The sequence below is a fragment of the Dioscorea cayenensis genome, unplaced genomic scaffold (genome assembly GCF_009730915.1).
Source record: "Dioscorea cayenensis subsp. rotundata cultivar TDr96_F1 unplaced genomic scaffold, TDr96_F1_v2_PseudoChromosome.rev07_lg8_w22 25.fasta BLBR01000385.1, whole genome shotgun sequence".
NCBI lineage: Eukaryota > Viridiplantae > Streptophyta > Magnoliopsida > Dioscoreales > Dioscoreaceae > Dioscorea > Dioscorea cayenensis.
The window spans coordinates 19,262-38,304 of record NW_024086776.1 but is presented as its reverse complement, the minus strand read 5'-3'; the positions used below and the strand labels follow the sequence as shown (position 1 = coordinate 38,304).

General features: G+C 41.5%; 1 non-coding gene across 1 annotated transcript; it reads left to right on the top strand.

The window, feature by feature from the left end:
* Positions 1 to 2,777: 2,777 nt before the first annotated feature.
* Positions 2,778 to 2,884, top strand: LOC120254220. The gene has a single exon (XR_005534547.1). It is a non-coding gene; the product is annotated as a small nucleolar RNA R71 (small nucleolar RNA).
* The last annotated feature ends 16,159 nt before the right edge of the window (positions 2,885 to 19,043 follow it).

The following is a 19,043-nucleotide window of genomic DNA, read 5'->3' as shown; positions in this document are numbered from 1 at the left end:
CCGATCAATATCCGGGTACCCCATCTTTATCGATTGCCTTACCGTCTCCTTTACTTGTTCCTTCTATCTTGTTGTTTTTATTTTCGTTATTTCATATTTTATCACATTTATCACTATTCATCTTCCATATTAGTTAAGAAATAACTCAAGTGTCTTTATTCCCTACTCTTTGTTTATACGATACCCACTCATCTGGGATTATTACTTCGACAACAGTGCACTTGCGGTTTACGCGCATATTCGGACGTGTCAGTCCTAGACCACCCTGTATGGGGGCCGTATGGGGGTGGCAATATGGGGGCCATCTGGGATGGTATAGAGCCACTGGATTGGCTCTGTGTTCATCTCAGACGGCCTCTATACGCCCTAGGATGGCTGTATGACTTTTAAACTCTCTTAAAACTTTGAAATCTTGCTTCAAATGATGTAAATATGATATGGCAAGCTCGAAGACTTCTGCAAAAATGAATGAAATGAATAAAACGACGATCTAGCACATAAAATGACACCAAAATATGAGTTTCACAAGAAGTTGCACCAATAAACAACAATTCAATCGATGAGAACAATGTGCCAAGTGTGTGAGCATGAACTTATTCAAAAACAAACAAGTCTAAGAAATAAGAAAAGTGAAATGAACTGAGGCCTAAAATACAAAAAATGCAAGAAAACACCCCCAACGCTTGGGTTGCCTCCCAAGAAGCGCTTGTTTAACATCACAAGCCTGACGTACCTCATTCCTTACCTCATGGGGGTTGAAAGAGTTTGAAGCCACTCCCAATTTGCCTTGGAGTGTTGTTTCTTCCCTGCAAATTCAGTGACAACATTGAAAAGACCTTGAATTGTTCATGAGTAGACAGGGGTGAAAAATTTACCTTCCCTCCTTGAGATGTGAAGTGATGAAGCTTGGTACCTTTCTTTTTTCTCCCATGAATCTCCCTCCATATTTTCTTCACAAATGATTATTTTTTCTCTTTTTCCTTAGCATTGGTGTAGGTTACCTTCTCTTTTGGATGCTTCAAGTTGTGAATTTGAGGATGGTAATGAGGTTCTTCTTGTTGTTCATTCTCTAACTCTCCCAAATACTCATCCAAAGGGTTTATTGAGAGCACCTCCTGCACACAATCAGAAATTAACCTATCAGTTTCATCAATGAAGTAAAGTGTGTCATCATGATCTAAAGAATGTTTCATAGAAGCCAGCAAAGTGTACACCACTTTCTTTTCTCTGACTCTTAACGTTGTCTCCACAGCCAAGAATCAATGGTGTCTCCACATCCTCATCGATCTCCATGATGACAAAATCCACAGGAAAGACAAATTTGTCTACTCGGCCAATCTCATCTTCAACAATCCTACGAGGTTTCCTTGTTGATCGAACCGCCAATTGTAAGGTCATCCTCATGGGCCTTAACTCATCCAAGCCAAGTTTCAAATACATGGTGTAGGGCATGACATTTATGCTAGCCCCCGATTCCGCTAAAGCATTTTCTTGGACTCCTCCTTCAAGCATGCATGGGATAATGAAACTTCTGGATCTTTCAACTTTTGTAGGAGCTTTTTTTTCAAAATAGCCAAGCAATTTCCTGTAAGTGCAACCGTGTCTTCTTCCTCCAACTTTCTCTTGTTCGTAAGGAGCTCTTTTAAAAACTTGGCATATTTAGGCATTTGTATCAATGCTTCAACTATCGGGATGTTCAAATGGAGTTGTTTGAAAATGTAAATGAACTTTATGAAGTGAATATCCTCCTTGTCATGCTTCAATCTGGTTGGATAAGGGATTGGAGGCTTGTACTCAGATGATTTTGATGGTCCTTGTTGTTGGGGCTTATCATTTCTTCACCGATTTTTGTCTTCACTGTTTTTTTCAACTAGCTTGGGGTCTTCCCTGAAGGCTACCCCACTTTCCTTGACACTTGGGTCAACTTCGACCCTTGTCTCCACTTGCCTCCTGCTTCTAAGGGCAATGGCCTTCAAATGCTCCCTTGGATTGTCTTCCGTGTTACTAGGAAGACAACCTAAAGGACGTTTAGAATTTGCCTTGGTGAGTTCCCCTACTCGATGGTCAAGTGATTTTATAGAAGCTTGGAGGTTTCTCAAAATAGAACCTATCTCACTGAACTGTTCGGCGTGCTGAGTGAGTTGAGCATTCACCTTGCCAAATTGTGCATCCATGCTACTAGTTAGGCTATTGAACCTGCCATTAGTAATGGGAATGACCTTGGCAAGAACCACTTCAGTAGAAAATTCTTCTCAAAAGCCGGTTGTTGAAATTGAGATCCTTGGGGTGGTGCGCCACTTTGTTATTGGCCTTGGTTCCATGCAAAATTTTGGTGGTTCTTCCATCCCGAATTGTACGTTGAGCTATATGGATTCCATTGATTTCGTTGCCCCCCAATGTAGTCAACATTCTCAATGGAAGCAACAGAGGAGCTAGCAATCGAAAATTAGGTTGTACCATGCCCACCACTGCAAGTACTAGAACTCATCGTTGATTCTGACCTCGAACTACTACCCATAAGAAGATCAAGCTTTCGAGTTAACAAATCAACCTTTGTCGCTAAGGCATCATTGCTACTCACTTCATAAATTCCAGCAGTCTTTTGTGAAGATCCCCTTGAGGCCCAATGTGACTCATTGCTTGCCAAAGACTCTAGTAATTGCTCAACCTCATCGGGATACTTGTTGCTAAGGGAACCACCCGCCGTGGCATTAATGAGTTGACTAGTGGCATAATTCAGCCCATTGTAGATGATTTGTAAGTGCATTCATGAAGCAAAACCATGATGGGGGCAACTTCTAAGGAGATCCTTGAATCTCTCATAGGCTTCAAACAATGTTTCGGATTCCCCTTGTTTAAAGGCTGAAATTTCTTGTCTTCATTTGACCGCTTTGCTTGGCGGAAAATACCTCCCAAGGAACTCCCCAACCATATTCTTCCATGTTTTTATTGACTCCGGAGGCTTTAGACAATGATGTAAGCCAATGATATGCCCCATCTCTTAAACTGAATGGAAATAGCCTCAAATGGACAGCATCGTCCGATACCACATTAATCTTGAATGTAGAGCAAATTTGGAAGAACCAGGAAAGGTGGTCATGTGCATCTTCATTTGCAAGACCATTGAATTAAACCGAGTTCTGGACCATGCCAATTGTACTTGCTTTAATTTCAAAATTGTTGGATGCCAAGGATGGTGCATGAACACTAAACTCATTACCTGTGAATTGAGGTCTTTCATATTGGGATAGAGTGCGTCACTCTTCAGCCATAATTGAAGACTCTCTATCCTCAATTTCAATGTTCTGTGTACCCGACCCTTCACCAACTTCTCTCAATCTCCGATGCAAAGTTCTTTCAATTTCACTATTCGGTGTAATCAAGGTTGATGGATTTGAACGTGTCATGCACAGTACCTTGCAAAACCAATAAAAATGGTAGAAAGTTAAGATCAAAGGAAAAGAAAAATGATGATAAAAATGAGTAAAAAGTGAAATGGCTAGAGTAATAATGTAAACGTTTCCTAGAATTCCTTAAAGGTCCCCAGCAACGGCGCCAAAAATTTGATTGCTTTCGCGCAAGTGTACGGGATCACAAAGTAATACCTCGTACGAAGACACGAGGATCGTATTCCACGGGGCTAAGGATCTCCTATTACTCCTTCTTGAACTATTATCTAGCCTAAGATCTCAAGTGATGGAATTTACTCTACTAGATGCAATTAAAAATAAAACAAGATTACCAACAAATTAGAGAGAAAAAGCAATGAGCAAGCAAGAAAATCAATGTAATGCAAAGGCCTATGGATGTGGATCCCCTTGAGGTGTTATCATGTAACATGGATGATGATCAAAAGGTGCAAGGGTAAGTTGGACCAAGAGATTTCTAGATTAGAACAACCCCAATTTCTCGGCGATTGAACCCTAACCCATACGAATATTGATAGGAATTTCTTCCAAATCCACATTCCTATGATTGCATTAAGTACAAGGAAATCTCAAATAGTTGTAAACCTACTCTTCTTCAGCTTAGACCTAATGTGGAGGGCTACCAACATTCAATTTCTCGGCGTGACGATACAAGTATCCCCTTCTAATCCACTCATGATCTAATACATGCCAGCAAGTCACATCTACATGCATCACTCATAAAAAAGCTACGGATTTCTCCTTAGTGTAGCACTTAGCATGAAAAACAATGGATTAAATCTCAAAAAATAACCCAAGCATGGAATTAACAAGTAATCATCCAAAATACATGACAAACCCCCTCGCCCCCGGGTTCACCAACACCCGGTGGTCTTAGGGGTCTAGTGTGTCATCATCCCGCAACAAGCAACACAATCAAGTAAAGCACAAAACAAAAGCATAAATGACACTCCCTAGATGAAATGGTGGAAAAAGAGGTAGAGAATGTGATGAATGACGCTTTCCAAGACAAAGGAATGCCGAATGACACTTCCTCTAACCGCGGGTCTCCTTCCTTCAAATCGTGGTTGATCTCCCCTTGAATGATGTTGCCTTCTTGCCTTGAGAGCCTTGGACCTTGGCCTTGAATGATCTCCTAGCTTCCTTGCCCTTCTTCTCCTTCCCAAGGTCGCCCAAAGCTTCTCAAGTGGTCTCTCCAAATCTGTCCAGAAAAGACCCCTTGTTCTGTCCTAAAAGTCAGCTTTTATATCCCCATAGCATACGGGTCATATAGGGGTCGTATGGGGGTCATATAACACTCAAAAACCTAAATTTGTGCTTCATACGGGGTGCATACGGGGTCCATATAGCCTCCATACGGCCCCCATACTGGGTGGCATGGGGGTGGTATGAAAATCTTGGCAGACAGCTTCAAATCATCCCGTTGCTACAGTGCATACGCCTCCATACTGGGTGGTATGAAATTGTTGTTTTCTTCTCTTTTCACCTAAATGATATCATCGTGTTCTCCATGGCTTTCTTATACCCTACAAAGCAAATAGTAGATGATTAAGTGCAAAAAGAGCATCAAACCTGACAAAATACATGCAAAGTGAATACGATATATATATATATATATGAAAACATCTACATTTACACACTTATCAAGGTGCGTAGAGAGCCTGAAAGGTGTGCAGGGTTGGATGCCCATAGTCACCACATGGGTTCCCCAACAGCCAACACCAAGATATGCGCATCTTGGTGGCTCCTGACCTAACCGAGGCCAAGGTTAGTGAATGGAGGGTTTTCGAGGCTATTTGTCATACTATTGACTATTTTAAATTGTTGGTTTATTTATTTTTAAATGTTTTGAGCTATGAGTTATTAAAGAAATATATGAATTTGGATTTTATACTTGTATGGATTCCATGATGATGTAAAAGGTGTTTATTTTGTATTTCTTATGTTATACTTGTTATCTAAAGTATTTTAAATATTTTGAGAATCGAAACATATTTTAGCATTTTATTTTTATTCAATCATGTATGAGATGTAGTTCCATGTTTAGCCCCTCACTGAGAAACTTAGTTACTCATCCCCTCTTCTTTTCAATCCCAGGTGATAGCACAGCAATAGAGTAAAAGTGTGAAGTGCTTGCCAGAGTTTATTTTGCAATTTTCTTAAGTTGTGTATGATACTTAAAAAATTTTGGCATGTATTAGAAGGATCCATTAGGATGTTATACCTTCATACTTGGTTTTACTTCTCTTGAATATTCCTAATTGTGGCAGTCAGGACTATGTGATGTATGAGAGTTATACCTAGTGTATGGGGGATGTTATCCTTATGGTTATAGCTTTCTGTGTTGTGATTATCCATGTTTTTATCTTATGTTACAATGTTGTTCTTGTGTGTTAATATTGTTGTATGTCCTCATTGTTAAATTATTTCTTGTTGTTATAGAATATTGTACAGGGAATAGGATAGCCTTACGGCGATCTTGGGATGAGGCAAATGTTTGAACTCCCCTAGGTTGTCATCGCGGTATGTCATGTGTGGGACCCGCGGGATGGGGCGGGACACCTAGTGTTAGACTCACCATGCTTGGAAGGGATATACATATAAATACATAGTGACCATCGGGTATTTATACCTCTCAAACTCAAGGATTAAGTATTAGCTTGTATTCTAACCCTAGCTTGAGAAAACCAATTTTCCAATTACAATAGTAGGAGGATTTGGGTGGAAGAGATTCCGTATTCAATACTCATACTGGATTAGGGTTCAATTGCTATAACCATCTGGTTGACCTAATCTAGGTTTTTCTCTTTCCAACTAGCCAATTGCATGTTAGTTCTATCATCATCCGCACTTTAGTAGCCCCTGATGGGATCCTCATTAATGACCACTTTCCTACCCTGATTACCCCTGATTCTACCTTCGTTATTAGCATTTTACTTGCATTTGCATAGTTTTTTACATCCTCTCTATCATTTGAACTTGTATGTTAAACAACATTATGAAGAGAAAGTAAGAGTATTTTCTCGGGCCCTTGGGAATACGACCCTCTCGTGCTCACACAAGAGGTATTACTTGATGACCCGCATACTTGTGGGATCGCACAAGCGCATCAATCATCATCAACATCTTAGGTAGTTTCTTTTGGATCATCACCAAATAATTCCCTGAAAGTGCCACAGTCTCCAATTCCTCTAATTTCCTCTTATTGGTTACAAATTCTTTCAAACTTAGTATATTTGGGCATTTGTGACAATGCCTCCACAAGAGGGATATTTATATACAGGTGCTTGAATATGTTGAGGAATTTTCTGAATTGGGCATCCTTCTTGTCTTTCTTTAATTTGGCCTGGTAGGGAATAGAGGGCTTCTACCTTTGATAGTGGTTTCTGTGGGGGGTTTTCATTTTTATTTTTCTCATTTCTCTCATTTACCACTCTTGATAACTTAGAGTTTTACCTGGAGGGTTACCCTTTTTTCCTTGACACTTTGGCCTTTTCGGCCCTTGTCTCCACTTGTTTTCCACTCCTAAGAGTGATGGCCTTCAAGTGATCTCTTGGATTATTTTCAATGTTACTTGATAAACTACAAGAATAATGATAAGTACTTGTGTGATAAGAATGTGAAGTGTTCTTTCCTTGTGGTGAGCATTACTTTTCTCGGGTTTTAATGCTAATATGGGTGTATTTATGTTACTTTCATGCAGGTAGGGTTGTGAGGCCGAATATGAGAGAAAGAAGCCAATGTGGGTCGTAATGCACCAATTTGGAGGAAATCTTGCTAAGGTTCAAACGCGAAGACATATATCGGGTTCGAGATGAGGGAATGTGTGCCAACCTCCTCGTATTCGAGTTAGCACAACTATTTGGAGGGCACAAGAGCAGTCACATTCAAATATTCCGACTTGTGCATATAGAACAAGATCTCCACCAACATGTCCGCTATTGAAGAACAAAAGCGATCCACGACGTAAATGTGTGCCCGTTTGCGTTACCTCGATGAAAACATAGATGCGGGAGTATTTCGGTCCGGTACTGTAGCAAGAATACTATACCAGCACTGTTCACATCCCGCGGAAAAACAAAAATTCAGAGAATCCACACGGGCGTGTGGAAATTCCACAGGGGCATGTGGAACATCCACACGCTTGTGTGGATGCCTGATTCCAGCCCTTTAAAAGCACCGATTCAGCCCCGATTTCTCCATCTTTTCCCTTATCTTTTCTTCCACCATTTCCCATCTTTGGAGGCGCCAGCGGCTAGGGTTTGGAGAGGCTTTAGTAAGGCTTTGGAGAGGTTTGACGGTCTTCGACACCGTGTTTCCTTCGGAAGAGAGCTATTGGGGGACCTTTCGTCGGCACCAATCCGGCAAGGTGTGCCCTAGCTTTGATGAGGGGACCTTTGAAGAAGACGAGGCAGATCCACAAGACCTTCAACATGAACACAAGGTGGTTTTCATTCGTGGATTGCATCTCTTTAATTTGGATTTCATTATCTATTGTATTTTGCTCCATGGAGAGATAAACACCTAGTGGGTACATGGGTATTTGTAAACCCTATGATGTATTCATTTCATTGAATCTCTTTATTATGCTTTCATTTAATTGATGTTTTTTGTGAGTTCCAATCTTGTACGCTTGATTGTTTGAATAATCCCCTAGAGTGACACCAGGGTTGAGAGTTCTTGTTGGTAACTCTTGTGAGTGAGTGACACACCATGAGAGTTAGACAAAGCTAGATTGGAGAGGGTTGAGATGGTGAGTCAAGAGGTAGCAGAGCATCCCCTTTCCCCTCCATTGTGATCTATCCTACCTCCATGTTCTAAGAGTTCTTTGCGGCCATAGTAGAGTGAATGGGCTAAGGGATGACCTTCCACTGGGGCTTAGTTAGGAGTACAACGGAGTGAAGCGTTGAAGTAATTTTAGCACCTAGGGCTTAATTGTGGTTAGGGACCTTCCACCTGGACCAAAGGTTCAGGTCTATACATAGGAATAGGGTTTATCACTTGGAATCCCTAGAACTCATTGCAATTCTATACGAGTGTGAGGTTGAGAGGTTATTCAATTTCTCCTCTGAGACATGTATAGAGTTAGGCATGGTTGACCTTAGATTTGGGACCATGTATTAAAGGATCTCCATGACTCATTAATGCATTAGTTAGAAAGCATAATAGGGGGGTTTGCACTTGAAACGATTGTCTTAGGCGGAACAATATCCGCGTATCCCGTTTATCGTCAATTGCCTCCCCTATCTTTTACTTGCACCTCCTTTATCTTTTCTTATTTTCATTTTCATTGAGTTTGTTTTCACATCACTTTCAACATATTTTCATTCTATTTAAATACCAATCTTGGTGGTTCTAATCACTATTCCCTGTAGATTCGACTACCCTCTCACCGGGGTATTATTACTTCGACACCCGTGCACTTGCAGTTTACACGCATATTCGGTCATTTCAGGTAGCTTTCACACATCCTATGAGATAGCTCTTTCTCTCATTAGGGCATAACTAGTATCCCACTTATGAGAGTAGCTTCATACATCATAGGTGGTAGCTCTTTCTACCCAACAAGCACAACTAAACAACAAAACTATTTTGTTCTTTCTTTTAATTTTTTTTCAGAATTAACACAAGAAACAACTATAACTAGTCCTTTATACATCAAACATGAGTTTCCAAAAGAGTTCAAAGAGTGAGTAGTGCAACAAGTGTCAATCGGGTAAAAATTCTTAGAAATTCAAGCAAAAACTAGAGCATGAAAACATTCAATGTTAAAAATTCTCCTAAACTCAAGAATACAATCAATGCAACTAAGGTGAACCGCCATTGGCTATGTGAGCATGTATATCAACTCGAGTATATATAAAATATAAGACAATGAATACAACTTGAGATACAAAATAAACTCATAAGGAAAGTCCTTTCTGAGTAAACAAGTCCAAAATAGAATGCGGAAGTAAAAGACGAGGAAAATAAAATCAAAGTGTCGATGTCGCGCTCTGGATCCTCTGTTGCTGCTGGTGCTAGATCAAAGGGTGCTGGTGGAGGTGGTGAAGGAGGTGCCGGAGATACCGAGGGGGCCTGAGGAGTCCTCGGCCATAGGACAAATGATGAGCCGATGTCTCGCTCTAAAATCTACTGTAATGTGTTGAAACGTTCCATGAACTCTGTATACTGTGCGACCTGCGCAGCCCAAATATCGGCAATCTCAGCTCGGGCCTCTGCTACCTCTGTCCCTATCACCCCCACAGCACTCTCGAGCCTCTGAAAATGATCATGGGCTTGAGATGGTGAAAACATGTGCACGGGGGGTGGGTCCTCTGTCACCGGAGGTGCCTCGGTCTCCATAGGTGCTGACTGAGGCTCAGGGGCAGGCTTGGAAGCCTCGATATCATCATCCTCCTCCTCGACTATCTCTGGGACCGGTAGAACCAGAGTATAAACCCCAGTCCGAACCCTACGGACCATGCCCATCAATCTCATCGTCTCCAGGCTCAGGGGCGCAGGTATACTCGTCTTCTCGGCCACGCGAATCGCGCCCAAGAGACCCATACCAAGAGCTAATCTCATAATGTATGGACCCGAGAAAATCGCTACCAATCTGGCATACTGGCACTGATGTCGAATGTACTCAGCGATGATGTGCCCTAAATAGATTAGTATACGCTTCATCATCGAATACAAGTACAAAAGCTCCTGCCGGCTTAGAACGCTAGTGCTATCACCATAACTATTCACCGACCTACTCATGAGGGCATGTAGATATCGATACGTAGGTTGGGAAAGATATGTGGCCTTGGACAAACCCAGCTCATACTGGCCCTGACCACATAATGCTCTTTAGGCTCTTTCCGGGGTCAAGGTTCCAGGATAATCTGTCGGTAACTGAGAGTACTTCTCAGTGTCTATAAATGCCTCCTCGTACAAGACGAGCTGAATTGAAAACTGAGTGATACTCAGACTATAGTGTTGTCCAAGTGCTCTGAACTAAACAACGTCGAGGTTGCCGAATCTCGCATAGGATCTGTCGAACTCGATTGACGATAGAACCTCTAGTGTAAGCTCTCGGATTGCTGGCTCTCTAATCAACAATAACTGCCTCCAACCACCCACTGAAATGATATCCTCGACCTCATCAGTGAACTCATCCCCTTGTTGCAAATCTCTCAATATACTCGTGTCCAAGAACAAAGTTTGTCTGAACCAAAGTCTCGGCAGACGCTCAAAATGAGCATGATGCTTGGGAATAGTAAATCTCATGCTCTCGAACTCAAGAGATGACTCTCGCGGATGCTTATCAGCTTGCTTCCTTGACCTGGGTGCCATAATCTGCAAAATTAAAAGAAAATCGATCAAACAAGTTTTCGCACGCCCGTGTGGATCCACGGGCCGTGAACAAACGCACGGCCATGCCTCAAACTCCACAAATGCACCATTACAACGATTCTCCTTCGTTCTAAATATAAATAACCATTCTAATTGAAGGAACGAAGCATTATTGACTAGTTTCACCGATAAAAATCATGAATTTGCAAAGGAAATCAAAGATAGGGCTTATCGTCGAGTTGAGATGAGAAAGCTTTGAAAACGGCCCAAAAACCAAGCAAAATCCTTCCAAATTGGCGATACGAGGTCGGGAAACAATATAGGAGTGCTCTCAGACAAATGGAGGATATGAGGGTAAAGAGAAACAATAATTCTTTTAAAAGGACTCGCGTCTCTTGGTGTTCTGTACATTCGCAAGGGCATGCGGAAATTACCCATGCCCGTGTGTCTCCACAGGAAAGCCTTACAGCGGCAGATGAACGACCCTGTGTACACTCAGGAAAGCACTCACTGCCTCTAAATGCAAATACACGGGCGTGTAGAAAATAGCCACGCCCGTATGCCCAACGTACAGGGGCAGTCACACGCCCCTGTGGCATCTCTGGACATCCAAGAAAAATTGCTAAGTGTTCCGCACGCCCGTGCGAAAATTCTGCACGGGCGTGGACATTCACAGGCCCAACTCATAGGGGCAAGCGCACGCCCCCTGTGTCTTCTCGGGATGGAGAGAGCTCCTCTAGAGAGATTCGCACGGGCATGCAGAAATTACCCATGCCCGTGCAATTTTCACAAGGTCGCCCACAAGGGTGAGTCCACGCCCCTGTGCTTTCGGGATAATCTGCTAATCTTTGCAAGAATTCACACGCCCATGCAGAAATTACCCACGGGCATGCGAGAATCGCCTGGTCGTTCACATGGTCGAGTCCACGCCCCTGTGCCTTCTCTGGATAAGCTCGTAATGCAAATTTACAGGCGTGCGGAAATTCCACACGCCCGTGTGTTTTCTCTAGATGACTTAGAAAATTCCTGAACATGTTTACACACTTAGAGCCTGCCCTAATATGCAAATTTTACCAGTAAAAAACATTAGAAATAGCTTAAACAACCCAACTTCGCCAAATCTTCGTGAAAACACACGATGACAATTCAAAACCAACAATAAAATCGCAGCACAAATATATAAAAATCAAGACACCAACACTCAACACTTTATTCATGCACACACTGAACTACTAAACTACAAAAACAGTAAACAATTGGGTTGCCTCCCATGAAGCGCTTGTCTAACGCCACTTAGCTTGACATACCTTGTCTTACCTCACGGGGGCTCATAGATGAAAGTTGCCTTCTTACCCATTGCTTGGAAACATGATGAGCAAAGTCTCTTGAAGGTAGAGGGTGAATTATCAGGCTTGGGACCACCTAGCAAAGGTTCATCCAACTTCTTTTGTTCTCGCACGTCTCGAACAGCCTTGGAGCATTTCCGGTGGCGTTTCCTAGCCATCTTCATCTTTCAGAGCACCTTCTTCAAGATCCCTGGAGTAGATGGTACTTCTTCCATCGAACCAAGCATTATTACTTCTTCATTATCCTCCTCTTGGTCGAACAGACCCTCATACCGGTCTGGATTGAAAATTTCCTACATGTATTCATCAACAATTTCATCAGTAGTGTCTAGAAAGTACAAAGTATCAACAAAATCAAGAGAATGCCGCATAGCTTCAGCAAGGCGGTATGTGAGCTTGTCATCTCCAACTCTCAATGTTAGCTCTCTGCCATCCATTTGAATCAGGGCTTTGGAAGTCTGTAAGAACGTTCTCCCAAGTATCAAGGGTACATCCGCATCCTCATCGACGTCTAGCACTACAAAGTCAACCAGAAAAATGTACTTGTCAACCTTGATGAGCACATCTTCGATGATGCTCCTCGGATGTCTCACCGTTCGATCCGCCAATTACAAAGTCATCCTAGTAGGCATAGGCTCGCCCAAGCCTAGCTTTTGAAAGAAGGTGTATGGCATGACGTTGATACTGGCCCCTGAGTCCGCCAATGCCATTTCTTCACCTAGATTGCCAATATTACACGGAATGATGAAGCTTCCCGAGTCTTTCTTCTTGTTCGGCATGTTCTTTTACAAAACCACCGAGCAATATGCATCTAAAATCATTGAAGCATTCTCCTCTAATTTTCTATTGTTGGTCAACAAGTCTTTCAAGAATTTTGCATACTTAGGCATTTGAGCCAATGCCTCAACAAAAGGAATATTGATGTGGAGTTGTTTGAACAAACTCAGTAACTTCTTGTACTATTCGTCCCCTTGGTTATTCTTTAATCTAGAGGGATAAGGGATTCTTGGCTTCAAAGGTGGGGGTGCCATCTCCTTTTCTTTGTTTCCTCCCTTCTCAACCACTATAACCTCGGGTGCGTGTTTATTGGGCTTCTCACTTAGAAGCTTACCCTCAACCTCACGACCACTTCTCAAAGTGATTGCCTTCACATGCTCTCTAGGGTTGGTCTCGGTGTTACTCGGCATGCTTCCTTGTGGCCTTTCCGATAAGGACTTCGTAATCTGCCCTACTTGATTTTCAAGATTATGCAAAGAGGTAGTGTGGTTGCGAAGTGTAGCCTCAACTGATTGGAACCTTGTATCATATGATTACACAAACCTAGTTAAAGCCTTCTCCAAATCATTCATTCGGGTCTCCAAACCTGAAACTCTGTTTTCCATGTTTGGGGCTTGCTGTTGTTGTTGGAAACCCGGTGGTCCCATGGCCTTTTGTCGACCTTGGTTGCTCCACGAGAAATTGGGATGACTCTTCCAACCCAGATTGTAAGTATTGATGTATGGATTTCAATGATTCCTTATGCCATTACCCACAAAATTGACATTCTCAACCGAAGATGCATGTCCTCCACCACAACCGGTACAAGTAGTCACGGCCGCCACTTTATTTGTAGTTAGGAGATCAGACTTCTTACTCAATGATTCCACTTGAGCCGCCAATGAGGTTACTGCATCTATCTCATGGAGGTAGGATAAACCCTATTCCTATGTATAGACCTAACCCTTTGGTCCAGCTGAAAGATCACTAGCCACAATTATGCCCTAGATGCTAAAATCACTTCAACGCTTCACTCAGTTGCACTCGCAACTAAGCCCCAGCGGAAGGTCATCCCTTAGCCCATTCACTCTACTATAGCCGCAAAGAACTTTTGGAACGTGGAGGTAGGATAAATCACATCGGAGGGGAAAGGGAACGCTCTGCTACCTCTCGACTCACCCTCTCAACCCTCTCCAATCTAGCTTTGTCTAACTCTCATGGTGTGTCACTCACTAACAAGAGTTGCCAAGAAGAACTCTCAACCCTAGTGTCACTCTAGGGGAACATTCATACAATCAAGTCTCCAAGATTTGAACTCACAATAAACATCAATTAATTGAAAGCATAATAAAGAGATTCAATGAAAAGAATACATCCTAGGGTTCACAAATACCCAAGCACCCACTAGGGGTTTAGCTCTCCATGGAGCTAGATACAGTCAATGAAATTGAATGTAAAAACAAAGCATCCATAGAAAAACCCCCTCATTAGTCATGGCGATGGTCTTGTGGAAAGTCCTCTACTCGTCGCAAGGGTCCCTTTGTCGGGCCTAGGATACACCTCGCCGGATCCGTGCCGACGAAAGCTTTCCTACTAACCTTCTTCGAAATGGCACGTGATGTCGGAGCTATAGAACCTCTCCAAAGCCCTAACCAATACCTCTCAAAACCCTAGCCACCGCCCTCTCTCAAGTTGGGGAAAAGATGGAGAAAAGAATGCTGAAATCAGGATTGAAATCGGCTTTTAAAGGGCTGGAATCAGGATTCCACATGCCCATGTGGGTGCCCCTGTGGATTTTTCACATGGTCGTGTGGAATTTCCACATGCCCGTGTGGATTCTCTATTTTCCTATTTTCTTGGCCTGCTGTAAACAGTGCTGCTGCAGTATTTTTGCTACAGTGTTTTCTATAGTACCCTACTGCAGTACCGTTCTGAAATACTCCCGAATCCATACTTTCATCCAGATAACGCAAATGGGCACACATTTACGTCGTGGATCGCTTTGCTTCTTTAATAACAGACATGTTGGTAGAGATCTTGTTCCATATGCACAAGTCGGAATGCTTGAATGTGAGTGCCCTTGTTCCCCTCTAAATAGTTGTGCTAACTCGAGTACGAGGAGGTTGGCACACATTCCTGCGTCTGGAACCCGACCTATGTCTTCCCGTTTGAACCATGGCAAGATTTTCTCGAAATTATCAGGCACTCCCCTCAAATGATGTGAGAGTAGTAGTTAAATTCTTGAAAAAGATGTTTTCACGATTTGGCACCCCATGGGCGATTATTAGTGATTGGGGAACACATTTTTATAACTATCATTTTGAAAAAGTGATTAAAAAATATTGTGTTCACAATCGTATAGCCATTGCTTATCACTATTAAACATGTGGTCAAGTTGAAGTCACAAATTGAGAATTAAAATTGATTCTCTAAAAGATTGTGCATCACAACAGGCATGACTGGTTTAAACGATTAGATGATGCCTTATTGGCCTACCGAATGGCTTACAAAACTTCCACAGTGCACACACCTTATTGATTGGTTTATGGCAAGGCTTGTCATCTACCCATCAAACTAGATCATTAAGCTTACTATTCAAGTAAACTATTGAACTTTTACATGGGGGATACACAACAGAAATGAAAATTCCAATTGAATGAGTTAGAGAAACACAGACAGAATACTTATGAGATTGCATTATTGTACTTGGCGAAAGAAAAAAGGATTCATGATAACCACATTAGAAGGAATAAGCAATTTTAAGTTGGAGAACAGGTTCTACTGTTTAATTTGAGGTTGAAGCTCTTTATCGAGAAACGCAAGTCTCAATGGCTTGGTGCTTGCACTGTTACTCAAACATTCCCTTATGGTGCAATTGAAATCTCTCACCCTACTAAGGGAACTTTCAAGGTTAATGGGCATCGGTTGAAAGCTTATGCATTAAGAGAAGAACCTCCACCGTCTATAATTTTTAGTGCCTTCTTACTTCATTAACCGCCTTGACATATAGGTACATCAAGCTAGTGACATTAAACATGCCCTTCTTTTGAGGTAACCCAAGTTTTGGAATTTCTTTTACTTAGTTAGTTTTGTCGCTTCATTGTGTATGAGATGATTTGGAGCTGCTCAATTCGTTGTCATGTGTTCTCTTTCTGAAGTGGTTTTTCTTCAACCAGTATTTCTTGGATTTTCTTTTAAGCATGTTGATTTATTATGTAAAGCTGGGGACTACTAGGTCTTATGTTATTTCAGGGGAAGCACAAACAGAGCACGCCCATGCTCAAGCAGCGACTTTCTTTGTTTCAATCTATTGAAGCATTTGAGGATGAGAACATGGAGGAGCACAAACATGCTTACCAATGAGTACGGTTTCTGTGCTCCTCACATGACCGTGCTTTGCCTTCTGATGCCTTTGGGAACTTTCCCAAGATAATCATGGGGAAGAAGCATGGGATAAGCACGAGTATGTTTTCCCTCTGCAGTTGCCCTAACTTGAGCACCTGAGCATGCCTGTGCTCGGGCCATGCTCAGCCGTGACTATTTAACTTTCACCTTTATCTCCTTAAAAATCTAGTCATAGACGGTTGGTTTGGTTCTCATCTTCTCAATCTTCTCTTTTTGCTCTTTTTTTCTTCTTTTTCTCGAGAGTCATGTTGTTTGCTTACCGTACCCTTACCATTTTACTCCTTACTATCTTAACAGTTTCATTGACTTTGGTAAGCCTCATTGCTTTGATCTGTCAAGTTATTTCTTAGAGATCATGCTTCTTGTGCTCTTACCTATTTGATTTCCATGATTTTGTTTCAATTGAATAAATTTTTATCAGTGGTTGTGGCATGTTGGGCATGCTAGTCCTTTAGGGCTTTAAGGAAGATGGTTACCCCCAAGTATGGTTGTGTTCACTGTAGAAGCACGACCATGCTTCTTGGGTTGTCGAGGACCCTCTCCAAGGAAGTACGATCTTGATTCCATGGAGATCATGATCCTGCTCTCCTTTTTAATTTAATTTGAGTGATATGTGTTAGGATCTTATCAACAAACAAGGGAATTATCATACAAAAATATACATGCTGATATGCAGTGGATAGCAAAATTTAATGGCAAGTAAACATAATAAAACCCTATTGCATGCTATAACTAGGATTAAAAGCTTTTTCTTACCTTTCTTTTGATGATAATTCTGAATGTACCCTTGCTTTCCCGAAAATAAAAAAGTGACTGTGAATCATGACTCCCCTCTATAATCATGTACACATGAACACCTCTTGGAATCAAGCAGGTAAGCTAGTACCTCGAGAAACAACACTTGTTTCTTGGTTCGAATAGCAAGCACCCAAGATCGATCAATGAGACACAAGAGAAAAACAATTTCCTCTTTGTCTCTAGATCCAATCTGTAAAGAAGAGAAAGAGGGGCTGTAGGCACTGTGACTGTGGGCTGCAATGGCAGGAATTGCGGCGGCGGCCAAGAGAGAAGAGGAGAGGGTGGCGGCTAGGGTTTCTCAAGACACTATCTCTCAATCACTTTATTTTTCTCTCTTTCATTCATATTAGGGTTAGACCATCTATTTATATTGGAAACCCAAAACCCTAATTTATGATAAAACCCTTCACTCCTAATCAAATTAGGAATCTCTTATTTACGTGATTAATTAAATCATTTTAATTAACAAAATTGATTAGATTGGATCAACACTTAATAAGACCCTGCCCGAATAAGCTATTCAATACATCTAATTAGGGTTTTCAAGAAAACCCTAATCAAGTGGTCCAATAAGTAACAAATACTGAACCTTGATCCCGGCATTCTTAGTATATGATCCTGTAGGTCCATTTGATATTAGCAATGAGCTTAAACAACTTTAACACTCATAAATCACAATTTTTCTCTAGCAAGATAATATGATTTCCCAAAATTAAATGAAGGTTAATTTTGAGAATTAATGGAACCTATCGCACCCTTATACAATCCTTTGCCATTGAATATCTTAATTAGCATAAGGCATGAACCGAGTCACTCTTATTTTAATGCTAATTAATTTATTGATCTCTTAGTAAACTAACTAGGTAACGTAAATGATAACTCTTATCATTTCCATTGGGAGTGGCCACGCACTACTCAGTCTCACTAATCAAGTGGCCGGTGATATTCACTCTCTCTATAGAGAGGGGCAATCCCTTCACTTCACTCATGTCTCTTAGCATGAACAGTGACATGCCCAAACATACCCGTACTTGTCACTCAGTTACGAATGACATTAGGTGTAAGTCAAAGCATGTGAGGATTCATCTGATATACATAGTGAGTTCAGGTCGAAGGATTTGATTACAAGAATTACTTCAGAAAAACACTTATGACTTTACAACCATGTAGTGTTCTTAAGAGAGGATAGATCCAAGTACACTATTCTCTAACATCTATTTATTTCCTTTAATTGATATCCTATATCCTATAACCTGTAAAACAAGGCCATCTCACAAAAGATATATTGGTCTTAATTTATTTTCATTCCAATGAAAATAATCGACTAGGGACATTTAGAATATTGTTCTAGTTTATGCTCCAAGGTTTTACTGTCCAAATCATGCATTTGATAACTTGAGCAAAACCAATAGTAAGAGTTCATACAACGTATCGGGGCTAGGGCTTACACTAACAACTTGCTCTGATGAGCTACACTATATCTAAATCAAATCTACTCTCAGAGATAGTTTGTGGCAATATTCAAGCAAGGCTCAAATCACCTGTCCAACATGATAGATTTGCCCTGCTTTCTAATCACCAATTTGAGATGCTTCACACCATTGATTGGAACTCCCTACGTGCTTTCAATTTGGTTGGCAAAGTGGAAAGGCTCTTGAGTGTCAGCACATGGTGAACAGCTCTCATTATAAATGAGGTGGCCTACCTTGAGTTGACAATAGAGGTACTTGCTACATTTAGCATGCTCCAAGGCCAAGATGTGTGGGATGAACCTTATGAAGTCCATTTTCAACTTCATGGCCATAAGCACCATCTAAGATACACAGGAATCACACTCTACATGGGTCTCTATGATCAAAAATATACCACCACTGATGAATACCAACATCATCATTCCTTCCCATACCTTGGAGAGAATGACAGTCATTATTGGAGAAGGTTAAGCACCAACAGCAGCAACTTCACACCCAGCATCTCCAAAGCCTCA